This window comes from Cervus canadensis, chromosome 14, assembly GCF_019320065.1.
Source record: "Cervus canadensis isolate Bull #8, Minnesota chromosome 14, ASM1932006v1, whole genome shotgun sequence".
Lineage (NCBI taxonomy): Eukaryota > Metazoa > Chordata > Mammalia > Artiodactyla > Cervidae > Cervus > Cervus canadensis.
In genome coordinates this window covers 8,242,312-8,256,437 of record NC_057399.1, presented here as the reverse complement: position 1 = coordinate 8,256,437, position 14,126 = coordinate 8,242,312, and positions in this window count along the sequence as shown.

The window sequence follows — 14,126 nt, the reverse complement described above, 5'->3', positions numbered from 1 at the left end:
CTGTGGCTTAGACAACAGGAATCTATCATCTCATGGTTCTGGAGCCCAGAAGTCTGAGGCCTCTGACCTTGGCTCGTAGACAGCCATCTTCACCCTGTGTGCTCACATCGTCTTCCCTCTGTGTTTGTGTCCACATTTCCCCTTCTGTAAGGGCACCATTCGTACTGGATTAGGACCCAACCTAGTGACCTCATCTTAACTTGATTATCTCTTTAAAAGCTCTATTCCAAATAAAGTCACATCGGGACTTCTCTGGTTGTCCCGTGGTTAAGACACCAGGCTTCTTCTGCAGGGGGCATGGGTTCAGTCTCTCGTTAAAGAGCCAAGAACCCACATGCTGGACTGCGAAGACAACAGAAAGTCACATTCTGAAGTGCTGGAGCTTAGGACTCAACATAAGAATTTTGTGTGTGTTAGTTGCTCAGTCATGTTGGACCCCAAGGAGTATATAGCCTGCCAGGCTCCTCTGTCCATGGAATTCTCCTGGCAAGAATACTGGAGTAGGTTGTCATTCCCTGATCCAGTGGATGTTCCCAACCCCAGGATCAAACCTGTGTCTCCCGCATTGCAGGCAGATTCTTTACCACCTCAGCCGCAGAACTGGGGATGGGGGTGTCAGAATTCAGCGGATAATAGGAAGTAAGACATATTGTCAGGTGTCTATACTGCAGGGGAGTAAAAAATCTTTCTCAAGTAAAGAAGCATTTCACTCCCGGTTTGGAGAAGGGACGATCCCTTACTCCCTGTGGAGGTAGGGGGATGTATCCCCGCATCAGGACAATGAGCTGAATTGGAAGGAACATGACCAGGCATGAGGTAAAGGGTTCCTGTCCACAGCAACAGAAGGTCTTGCAGTGGGGTCGGCCCACTGAGTGGGAGATACAGCGAGGGGGACCCCGCCAGCGGGCGAGCTGAGGTCCACGTCTGGCAGTCCTCACACCTCTGCTCTAGAATTTGACTCCCACCGTTCTCACCCACCCCCAAGACCCTCACCAAATCCTATGATCCCCTCTTCGGACCCCACTGATCCCTCACCCACCCCATTTCCCGCATTGGATCCCATCATCCCTCCCCCACCCCCACGGTCCCTCACCCACCCCATGTTCCCTCATGGATCCCATCATTCCCTCCCCCACCCCCACGCGTCCCTCACCCACCCCCATCATACCCTCAACCCACCCCCAGGTCCCTCACCCACCCACGGTCCACTCACCACCCCACTCCCTTCCCCCCACCCCCATCGTCTTCTCACCACCCTAGGTCCCTCACCCACCCCACTGATCCCTCACCCACCCTATGGTCCCTCATGCACCCCCATCCATCATCCCTCACCCACCCCCACGGTCCCTCACCCACCCCCACAGTCCCAAACTCACTGCCCACCTTCCTGGCCCTCAACCCCACATGAAACTGCTCCTTTCTGGCCAGGGCCCCAGGCCAGCCTGTCCCAAGTGTCCATACACCTTCAGCAGTAGGAGCCTAGTGTCTTCTCTCTGCTTCGCTGACTCAGGACTTAGCGGCCTGGCAATAAGCCTTGAAGCCATGTTCTCATCATCCTTCCTGCCAGTCTACCCGACACAGAGTCCTTGTGTAGCCCGCCACATCCCAGGAGGCCTCAGAATGCACCCACCCCAGCCTTTAGGACACACGATAAAATGGCAAAGTTCCCCTTTAGCACATATCCGATATGGACTAGATGGTATTCAAAAGATTCAGGCCAAGTTGTTTGCAATCCTGGCATTCCCGCATATCCTGGACTCCCCCTGATAGACGACCACCAATGGACTCGCATGCACTCCCGCACGGATCCCATGTCTGGAGCCAGGATCTCGCGCAGGAACTCCCTCCCCAAGATGAGCTTGGAAGGCCTTCAGAGTGTCTAACAAGCGTCCATGCATCCCCACAGTCCCTGCATCTGGCTGGAGTTCTACCACTGAGGCACCTCCACCAGCATCAGCCCTTAAGAGCCCAGCAGTCTCTGGAAGGGGGAAGACTAGCATTCCGTCCCTTGGTGGTGAACTCAGGGATGGGTCCTCAGGCAAGACTGCCAAGGGCCCTGGAGCCTGGCCTTTCTCATGTTATTTCTGGAGTCAGGTGTTTTCCCGCCCATCCTGGTTGTCCTTAGACCTCTAACCAGGGGATTCCAACACATGCCATATCCGCATAACAGATGGACCCAATGTCAGCTCCAGCCCAGCCAGTTCCCCATTGCCTGAAACCGACTCAGTGCTCAGCATTATCATCTCGGTTTCGCTGCTTTTTAAAGATAAACTGAAGCCTAGCAGGGTTAAGCAGTTTTTCAGAGGTGACATTAGTGGGAATGAGTGGGAACAGGAATTCCAATCTTGATCTTTCTTACAGAACTTGAATATCTTTGTTCTTCGCACTGCTGCAGACCGCACTCAGATGCCTGTCACCCTGTGTTCATTTCCTGGAGTAAACAGCCAGGGGTGCAGTTGCTGGACCACATGGGAAGGAAATGTTTAGCGTTTTAAAGGGATAGCCATACTGCTTCTCAGCGTGACTGTATCATTTTACACTTCCCTTAGCAGTACCATCAGAAATCTAATTTCTTGGCATACTCACTAACAATAAAGTTAGTTTTCATTTTAGCTGTTCTAAATCAACGTATGACTATTCTCATTGTATTCCTAATTTGAGTTTCATTAAAGACCAGGAGTTTTGAACGTCCTCCCATGAATTACTTGTCAAACAAATGTCCTCTTTTGGTGAAATGTCTCTTCATATCTTTTCCGCATTTTCTAATTGAATTGTTCCTATTTTTATTGAGTTTTGATAGTCTTTTATACACTCTAAGACTTTTGTCCGATGTATGACTTGCAAATAATTTCTCCAATCTCATAGCTGCTTCTCATCCTTAACAGAGTCTTTCATGTAGGAAAATGTAGAATTTTCGTAAAATCCAGTTTTCTCTTCTTTTATGAATAATGTTTTTGCTCTCCTCGTGTAAAAAGCCTTCACCAAGCCCTAGGATCCAAAGATTTTCTCCTATTTTCTTAAAAATGTTTCAAAATTTGAAATTTTACATTTAAATCTATGTTCCATTTTGAGTTAATTTTAATATTCATTAAAAACTCTATTCCTTTTCCATTTAATTGCTTTTTAAAGTTTGTAAAAATTTAAAAGTGCAGTTGAGTCCCTTGGGACAGAAGTTTTTCTTTCTGCTAAAAAGTTTTTTACTCCTGGTGAAAAAAAGAAAAATAACGAAAGAAAAAAAATGCCTCAAAAGGGCAGACTTGTATGAAAACTTAACAGTGGCCATATATAAAAAGAAAGAGAATTGGGAATTCAGAACTCAGGTTTTTTCCTCTTCTTTGTTACAATTGTGTAGGAAATTGTCCTTAACTCGTGCCCAATTCCTCATGATTTCTAACTTTTCCCCAACTCTAAATCTGAAAGATTTCAATGGTACATATATTTGATACTTTCAGAGGGTTTACCAGTCACTTGAAGGGAATGGCTTGTCCATCTGCATATTTCCCAGGCCTTTAGTGCTCTTCAGCACAAAAATGTCTTCTTACAGGCACCTCACTTTTTATTTTTTATTCTCTGGGTTACCTACTCTGTGCACTCTCCCTTGACCTCAGTTGAGAAGATGAGGTGAGAGCAGTTTAAGGAAAATCACAGTAAACTTTATTTAAAACAAAAGAAAACAACAATCAAACTGTTAAGGGGTGAAGAAATTAACAACTTGGAGACATTTCTCACTATTTGAGCCTTTCTCAGGGGAAAAGATGAAATCATTTTTAACCAGTAACTTCACACTAGAGGAACGGGGAGGTGAAATATTGACCCTGGCACTTCAGAAAGCCGGCTCTCTCCTTGATTCTTCCCCTGGTCCTGTCAATCAGTTGTTAAAAGAGTCTCATTCATGGCTCTGAGTAGAGCTTGACTGGGCCTTCCGTGGGCCACTGACATAAAAATTGAATTGTGGAAAAAATTAAACCATCTCACATCTACAATCATTTTGTACTCATCAAAATCTTAGACCACAAAGGCAGATATAATTAAATTAGTCCAGAAGTCATTTGGGAAGACAGGCAGCAGAAGGGAGTAGCAAAAGTCCTTTGGACCATGATCTCTGACTATTCATGCAGAAAGGTGGGGGCGGGGGCAGATATTGATTGCTGAGAAAAAAATCTATCGTTATGGATCACAGACCTTAGATGACCGATCGTATTCTACTAAAGCATGGAACATTAGAAGTACAGTGGGATCCCATGCGTATGTCTTGTAGAATTTTCAATCTGTGTGCTTGGAGGCTCTCAGTATTGTTAGATATCAGGGGTTTTATGAGGTATCCTGTGAAGTAGAAATGGTACTAATTTTGGAATTGACCACTAAGAGAATCTGATGATTGAGTCTTCTTTGTAAAGTATTAGTAACCCAAATCAGTAAGTTGATTCTGCTACTATTTCTTTCTTTTTTTTTTAAGATCGGGCAGCTTATATTCTCCAATATATAATATAAATGGAAGGGAGCATATAATTATTCCCATGCTACTGCTATGTCACCTGAAACTGACCCAAATTTTCAAGTCTTGATCAAAGTTATTGATATAATAATAACCTTGCAAGGAAACATCTGAGAATCAACATTTACTGCAGAACCTCCATGTAGTAAATAAATAATAAGAAAAAATACTCAGTAGAGTGAATGCATTTGGGAAGTGTAGGAATGGAGTCAGCAGACAGTAGTATTTCAGAACATTTCCCAGATCTGAAATTCTTTGCTAGAATTGTTCTTTAATGGAAACTTTTGGCCTACTAGGGAAAAGGACCTACTGGTGTTTGACAGACAAACAAGAATCACGGAACTGCAGTCTAAGGGCAAGAAAAGGCATGAAAGGGCATGAGAACACTTCCCCAATTTAAGTATATTGTGCTTAGGGTGGAGGTCTCCAAAACTCCTGTATCTAAGTGCATGCGTTTCACGTGTGCAATGTAAAAATCACCGATGCGCATCTCACAAGAGCTGGTTTTAAGAAGAGAGTGCTACGAAGGTTCCCGGTGAGAAGCATGGACAGAGACGCTCCCCAGCGTGCCCGGACCCTCCACCTCGCTCCGCTCCGGCCGCGACCTCCCGGGACAGCTGTGTGCCCGCGTCTGCGCGCATGCGCACGCGCACGCCCCCTGCGGGCGGGCTGACGGCCGTTGTCCGACAGCTGCTCCCGGCGTCGGTTAAGGCTGTCCCCTCAGGAAGAAGGAGCGCTGGCTGCAATGGGCAGGGCGGAGCCCCGACGGCCAGCCTGGCCTGGGCGAGGCGGGCTCTGCTGGCAGCCTCTAGAGTCCATCACAGGAACTGTGAGGTGTCTGAGGTAAGGGAGACGCCGAGCCTTCAGCGCTCAGCTGCGGCGCTCTATGCCGGTGTTTCACGCCGGGGATAGCTGTGCCCTGGTCAGGGCAGGGAGGCTCCGCCATAGCGCTCGGTTCCCGGGCGGTGCTCACACCAGGCTCACGGGCATCCGCGGGGAGCAGGCTGCCAGAATGCTGCCCCGACTGCAGGGCCTGCAGTGGCGGGTCAGCCGTGAGAGCAGGTAACAGGCGCCATTCTCGCCGGTGCCTTCTGAGGAGAAGGAGCGCCAGAGGGGACTTCTTCCACTGGAGAGCGCTCATCGCAAGAAGTAGCGCAGGTCATTGGAAAATGAGTGGAGACTGAGTGAAGATCTTACATACATGCTCACGGTTTCACAGACGTCTTCCTATTTAACGTGAAAATATCGGTCAACACGTGTTCAAAGGGCCCTCTTGTCCATGATGAAGCAGCAGACATCTGTTTGTAGTCTGATGTCAAATCGTGATTGATTTCCAAGCACAGATGGGGTTTGCACCTAATTAATTGGTTGGTGGGGGGTCTGATTGATTGTCCGACGTGCAGGAGTTTTGTCTGTGGATATTTGTGATTAAGGTGAGTTCACGCCTCTATTCTGGTGAGAGTGTCTAAGGGTGAGTGTTGTGTTTGGAGGGTGTTGAGGTTGTGCACAGGCATCAAGTGGTTGGTGATTAGGTGTTTGATGTTTGAGGACTATTTTTACCTGTGCTGTTTTCACCCATGAATTTGGGGATTTGTATGTGTTGCATGGTGGAATTTCATATGCATAAGGGCAATGTTAGGAAAAGTACTGGTGTATTCTAGTTTGGGTGTACAGTCTGTTCTGTGTCCGTGAGGAATGTCGGGTAATAATCTGTGTACTGAGGGCAGCATTTGTGTCTAGGTCTTGTACGGTTCTGCGGTTTCTGTGTGTGTGGGTTTTCAGGAGCTATCTATGGGGCCATCTATATATAATTTGCTGTGTAGGGGCAAGTCTGTGGCTATTTTTTTGGGCGGTGGATGTTGTTTATACTTGTGTTTATGTGTTTCTGTATTCTGCAAGATGGGAGGATTAATTCTGTGTGAGAATTTGGGAATGTGGGATAAGCATATGCAGGTAGTGTGGTATGTATTTGAAACAGAGTATATGTATATTGTCATATCTTTGCATATTTGTAGTGTAGTGTGTAATTGTGGTTATATTTGGGGCTTATGGAGAGATGTGTGTATAATGAGCTTGTGTGTATATTCAAGGGGCATGGCCATTTGGAGGAATATTTGCTAGTGCTTTGGGTTTCTGTTTTTCAGTAGGGACCTCATAGGCTTATATATTTTGAGAAGTTAGTATGTGTATATCTGATGAGAAGGTGAGGTTTCAGGTTTATACAGGGGAGTTGGTAAATTTCATTTATATATATTAGAAATATGTGATGTGATTATTTGTTAGTATATGCAAATGTATGAGCTGGCTTCTACTAGCTAGGGATCATTTGGTGTATGGAAGTTTTTTCATAAGTGGTTTCCCGGAGATATGTCTATGTGTCTTACTTGTGTATACTGATTTGTATGTGTCCATCATTAGGTGCATGAATTATGAAAGTGTTCATAATGGAGTGCTAGGATGATTGAAATGTATTTCTTTGCAGACTGTTAGGGTGTTTATACATGTGTGTTGTAGTAGGTAATATATTCGTATATTCAGGGTGAGGATTGATATACATATATAGTGTCCTTCTCTTTATACGTTGGGAGAGAGGGTGAGGAGGTTGTATTCTGGAGAGAGAGCATAATGGATCTCCAGTGTTCTTGCCTGGAGAATCCCCATGGACAGAGGAGCCTGGTGGGCTATAGTCCATGGGGGTCACAACGAGTCAGACACAACTCAGTGACTAAGCACAGCATAGCACAGCATTTCATTCTTTATATTCAGAATGGTGCTTTTTCCTTAATATCCTTTTTGGGATAGTTCATCACTTTTATAGAATGACTTCTATACGCTGATTTTATATCCTGCAACTTTGCTAAATTCATTTATGAGTTCTTATGGTTTCTGTTGCCGTTGTCACTGTTGTTGTTTTTGAGACCTTAGGATTTTCTACATATATGATCATCTCATCTGCAAATGGAGGCAATTTGACTTCTTCCTCTGATTTTAATGCATTTTATTTCTTCGTCTTGCCTAAGTCCTCTGGCTCGGACTTTCAGTGCTATGTTGAATAAACGTGGTGGGTCTGGGCATTTTTCCTTCTTCCTGATATTAGAGCAAAAGCTTTCAGTTTCTCACTGTTGAGTAATATGTTTGCTGTGGTCTTTTCATATATGCCATTATTGTGGTGAGGTGTGGTCCTTCTGTACCCAATTTGCTGAGAGTTTTTGTCATGAAAGAATGTTGAATATTGTCAAATCCTTTTCTGCGTCTACTGAGATGATCATGAGTTTTTCCCCATTTTGTTAATGTAGTGTATTATGTTGATTGATCTGTGTATTTTGAACCATCCTTGCATGCCATGAATAAATCACACTTAATCATGGAGTAGGATCCTTCTAATTCTTGAATTAGCTTTGCTAATATTTTTTGAGGATTTTTGAATCTGCTCATTCCAGATATTGTTCTATAATCTTCTTGTAATGTCTTTGTCTGACTTTGATATTAAGGTAATGCTGGCCTTGTAAACTTAATATAAAAGTGTTCCCTCCTCTCTAGTGTTCTTGGAGGACTTTGAAAAGGATTGGTGTGAATTCGTTAAATGTTTGGTAAAATTTACCAGAGAAGCCACATGGTCCTGGATTTTCTTTATTTTTACATTATTGATTCCATCTCCTTATTTGTTATTGGTCTGTTCAGACTTTCTATTTTGTCTCGATTCAGTGTTAATAGGTTGTATGTTTCTAGGAATTTATCTGTTTCTTCTAGGTTATCTAATTTGTTGATATAATTATTTATGATAGACTCTAATGATTCTTTTATTCCTGAGGCATCATTTGTATTCCTCCTTTTTCATTTGTGATTTCATTGATTCGTCTCTTTCTCCTTAATCTAGCTAACAGTCTGTCACACTAGTGTTTTCAGAAAAACACTACTTAGTTTTGTTTATATTTTCTATTATTTTTCTGTTGTCTAATTCCTTCTGCTAAATGTGAGATGAGTGTTTTCATTTTCTATAGTTCCTTGAAGCATAAAATTAAATTTTTTATTTGAAATTTTTCTTACCTTTTACTGTATGCATTTATCACTATGAACATCCCCTGTAGTTTTGCTTTTCGTTCATCCGCAAAGTCTTAGTGTGTTGGGTTTCATTTTAGCTTGTCTCAATAGACTTTCATTTTCCCTTTGATTTTGTCTTTGACCCATGGTTTTTTAAAAAAAAGGTTTTATACATCGTGTAAATATAATTAAAATTGGTGTATTTTGTATATGAGGGTTAAGAAAGTAAATCCTAAGAGTTCTCATCACAAAAGAAACATTTTTTTCTTTTATTTTTATTTTGTATCCATACAAGATGATGTTCACTAACCTTCTTGTGATAATCATTCCCTGATGTATGTAAGTCAAAGCATTATGCTGTATGTCTTAAAACTATGCAGTGGTCAATGTCAGTTAAGTCTCAATGAAACCAGAAGTGGGGAAAAGAGTGTATGGTTTAGTTTCCACATATTTCTCAATTTTCCTGTGTTCTTGCCCTTCAGGGATATATTTCATCCTATTGTGGTCAGAAAAGATACCTGAAATTATTTCAAGTTTGTTAATTATTAATTAATTCGTTAATAATTATTTTGAAACAATATAATTTCAAAAACAGACTATTTAAAGTTGTTAAAACTTGACTGTGGCCTGTTAAGTATCCGGGAGAATGTCGCCTGTGTTTGAGTGTATATGTGCTGCTGTTTGGTGGTATGTTCAAATATGTCTGTAAGGAGCATGTGATCTCTAGTGTTTTCAAGGCATGTTTGTTTATTGATTTTCTATCCTTTTTTATAAGGGGATTATTGAAGTTCCTTACGGGCATTTTATGCAATTTTTTTCTTTAATTCCAGTATTTGCTTTATACCTTTATGTGCTCTGGTGCTGTATGCATATATAATTTTTATATCTTCCTGTTGAAGTGACTCTTCTCTTTTATATGAGTAGCCACCCCTGGTTTCTTTTGCTTACTATTTACATGCATGGAGTATTTTTTTTCATCCCTTCATTTTGAGCCTATATGTCTTTAAATCTAAAATGAGTTTCTTGTATAACTTCCAGTTGGGTCTGTTTTTTTTTTTTTTTCTTTTTTAAACCATTCAACCACTGTTTAATCCATTTATATTATTTATAATCAGTAGGGATTACTCTTACTGTTTAGTTAATTGTCTTCTGTATATTTTGCAGGTGTTTTGTCCTCTTTCTGTCTAGCTTTCTTTCACTGTTGTTTGATGACTTTTTAGTAGTGATTTGCTTTTACCCCTGACTGCATTTTGTTTTCAAGATTTTGTATCATCTTTACTATCAGTGTTCTGAATTCTCTGATAGACTCCCTGACTCCTCTTTGTTTGTTTGGTCTAGTGAGTTTTTATAATGTTCCTTCACCTTGTATATTTCTCATCTTTTCATTTTATTTAGCTTGCTGTTTGGTGGCTCGTTGCTTTAGGCTGGAGGGTTCTTCAGTTCAGTTCAGTTCAGTTCAGTCGTGTCCGACTCTTTGCTACCCTATGAAGTGCAGTGCGTCAGGCCTCCCTGTCCATCACCAACTACCGGATCTTACTCAAACTCATGTCCATCGAGTTGGTGATGCCATCCAGCCACTCATCCTCTGTCGTCCCCTTCTCCTCCTGCCCCCAGTCCCTCCCAGCATCAGGGTCTTTTCCAATGAGTCAACTCTTTGCATGAGGTGGCCAAAGTATTGGAGTTTCAGCTTCAGCATCAGTCCTTCCAATGAACACCCAGGACTGATCTCCTTTAGGATGGACTGGTTGGATCTCCTTGCAGTCCAAGGGGCTCTCGAGTCTTCTCCAACACCACAGTTCAAAAGCATCAATTTTTTGGCGTTCAGCTTTCTTCACAGTCCAACTCTCACATCCATACATGACCACGGGAAAAACCATAGCCTTGACCAGACGGACCTTTGTTGGCAAAGTAACGTCTCTGCTTTTTAATATGCTATCTAGGTTGGTCATAACTTTCCTTTGAAGGAGTAAGCGTCTTTTAACTTCATGGCTGCAATCACCATCTGCAGTGATTTTGGAGCCCCCCAAATAAAGCCTGACACTGTTTCCACAGTTTCACTATCTATTTGCCATGAAGCGATGGGACCAGTTGCCATGATCTAGTTTTCTGAATGTTGAGCTTTAAACCAACTTTTTCACTCTCCTCTTTCACTTTCATCAAGAGGCTTTTTAGTTCCTCTTCACTCTCTGCCATAAGGGTGGTGTCATCTGCATATCCAAGGTTGTTGATATTTCTCCTGGCAATCTTGATTCCAGCTTGTGCTTCCTCCAGCCCAGCGTTTCTCATGATGTACTCTGCATATAAGTTAAATAAGCAGGGTGACAATATACAGCCTTGACCTACTCCTTTTCCTATTTGGAACCAGTTTGTTGTTCCACGTCCTGTTCTAACTGTTGCTTCCTGACCTGCATACATGTTTCTCAAGAGGTAGGTCAGGTGGTCTGGTATTCCCATCTCTTTCAGAATTTTCCACAGTTCATTGTGATCCACACAGTCAAAGGCTTTGGAATAGTCAATAAAGCAGAAATAGATGTTTTTCTGGAACTCTCTTGCTTGGAGGGTTGTGAAGTGAAGTGAAGTCACTCAGTCGTGTCCGACTCTTCGCGACCCCATTGACTGTAGCCTACCAGGCTCCTCCGTTCATGGGTTTTTCCAGGCAAGGGTACTGGAGTGGGTTGTAGTTCTTAATTGTGGAATCTGGCCGCCATCGTGGGGTTGGACTAGTGTGAAGGTTTCCTGCCTGGGGGGACTTGTGCCTGTGTTCTGTTGGATGGAGCTGGATCTTGTCTCTCTGAAGGGCAGTGCCATTTTCAGTAGTGATTTTGGGGTATCTATGGGTTTGGTATGACTTTGGGCAGCCTATCTGCTAATGTGCAGGATTGTGTTCCTATTTTGCTGAAGGTTTGGCATGGGGCATCCTGCACTGGATCTTGCTGACTCTTAATAAACAAAATTAATAATAAAAGATTGAAAAGCAAAAGTTAAAAACATAGAACGAAGATTAGACTCTCAAAGGACATTATTGAAAACAAATATCAAACACAAAAATAAAAAGTACAGAATTTAGTTTTAAAATATGGTGTTTCCTTAATTTTATTTTTAAAAAAGGTAAAAGTGGGCTACAGAAAGGAGTAATAAAGAACCACTTTAGGACAATATGAGAAAAAAAAGAGGGTGGAAAGGAAAAAATAAGAATAAAAAATGGGGAGTGGGGTGTGTATATAGGGCGATAGTGAGAGGAATGTCTGCGTGATTCTTCCTTGTTCCTGCTCCAGTTGATTTGCCTACTTAGAAGGCCCTCCGATATACATAGGAAGGTCTCTGGACTTGTTGTGGACACTGTGGAGTCAGTTCAGACTTAGATCTCCCTTTGCCCTGGCTTGTACTTGCTCTCAAAGTCTACAGAATCCCCTAAAGCACATAGTCTCAGGTTAATTGTGGGATTTTAATCTGCTGCACCTGCCCCTTCTCAGGAGGTTCCCCCTTCTTTGCTTTGCTCAAGCTTCTTTGAATTTTGGCCCACTGCGGCTTTCAAATCTCTCTCCAGTGTCTGATCCCTGCCCTGACACCAGGGAGCGAAAGCGGCCTCTTTTCTGGGCTGGCTAGCTCAGTTCTGCTGTGGAGAGGGACGGGTACTGCAAGAGCTGCTAGGGTGTATGGGGAGTGCTCGGTGTATTTGGGCCACAGAGGGTGTCCCCACAGCCTGAGGTGGATGGGGCGCTTCCCAGGGGAGTTGGGCCTGGGGTGTGGGACCCTTGGTGGAGCCGAGCCGATTGGGCTCCCAGCTGGGTCCTGTGGAGGTTGCCTTAGTCTTAGGTGAGTGGTGTGCTTCCCCAGGGGAGTTGATCTTGGGTTATGACACTGCTGGCTGGCTGATCTGAGCCACTCAGGGTTCCAGGAAGATGTGGGTAGTGATCCGCGGCCACTCACAGCTTGGCTGTGGATGTGACCCCTGGGACCACTCACAGCTTGGCAGTAGCTGTGATCCGAGGCCACTAACAGCTTGGCTGTGGATGTGACCCACGGCCACTCACAGCTTGGCTGTAGCTGTGACCCCTGGGGCCACTCACAGCGTGGCTGTGGAGGTGACCCCTGGGGCCAAGACTGTCGGGTCCTTTGCATTTTGCCTCTGGCAGGTGTGGGCCTGCTTTTCTGCCTCTGGGGCTACAGACTGCAGCCTGCTCTCCCCTGCTCGCTGTTCCCGAGGATGCTGTTCTTCGTTCTGTGTGTGCAGAGAGAATCAGAGCGCTGCCTGAGAGCCTTCTCGCAGAAGTGAACTTTGTGTCTAGTGCTCCCAGAGTTCTCCTTGTCCTGCTGTGCTGTGTCACATGAATCCCCTTGGAGTATCTTCACAGCACTCAGCCCCAGTCCTTTCCCTGAGGACCAAGCCCCACAGCCAGCCCCCACTTGCTCTAGGCAGATGAGAGTGTGTGAGCTGCTTTTTGGCTGGAAATTGCCATTTGGCACAACCTCTGTGCAGAATTTTCTCCGTTTTGCATTATTGTGCTTCCATCTGAGGTTCCTAAGCTCCCCTATAACCCCACCTGTGAGGGGGTTTCCTGTTGCCTGGAAACTTCTCCTCCTTCAGGACCCCCTCCTTAGGATGGAGTCCCAAAATCCTTTGTCTCCCTTCTTGTCTTTATCTTTTGCCCTACCTCATTTCAAGTAGATTGGCTTGCCTTTCTGGACTCCTGCGGTCCTCTCTCAGGGTTCAGAAGATGTTCTGTGGGAATTGTTCCACATACAGGTTATCTTTTGATGTATTTTCACGGGAGAGGGTAGTTTCCCAGTCCAATTCCTCCACCATCTTGAAACCACCCCCCTTCTATAGTAAGTTTGGAAATCAAGAGATTTGAAACTTCAAACTTTATTTTGTTTACACATTATTTTGCCTATTCAGGCTGTTAGCATTCCATGTGAATTTCAGGATGAATTTTTTATTTTCTAAAAAAAGGAAGGTCTCATTATAATTAGAGACTGTAATCTGTGCATCACTTTTAGTATTGACAGCATTACATCTTCTAGCCTGTGAACACAAGATGCCTTTACATTTGTTGGCATCTTTATTAATTTCTTTCAGCAATATTTTCTAGTTTTCTATATACATGTCTTTTTCCCCTTGTTAAGTTGTTTCTAGTATTTTACTCTCTAGTTCATGATCCTATAAATGGTATTGCTTTCTTAATTTCTTTCTCATGTTTTCCCTTGTTAACATATAGAGACACAACTGAGTTTTAAATGTTGATTTTATATCTGGCAACTTTTCTAAATTCATTTATTAATTCTAAGGGTGTTTTTTTGTGTGTGTTTGTGTGTAATCATAAGGTTTTCTTCATATAATATCGTGTTGTCTGAAAACAAGTATAATTTTATTTTTCCTTTCTGATTTAGATATCTTTTAGTTTTTATCGTGTTTTATTTATTCGTCTAGGAATTCTAGTAGTGTACTGAATAGAAGTGGTGAAACAGGCATCCTTTCTTTGTCCCTGATTTACATGGGAAAGATTTTACCACTTAATAGCTGTGACTTTTCTCATCTGTGACCTTCATTATGTTGAAGTCATCAACTTTTTTTTTTAATCACAAAAAG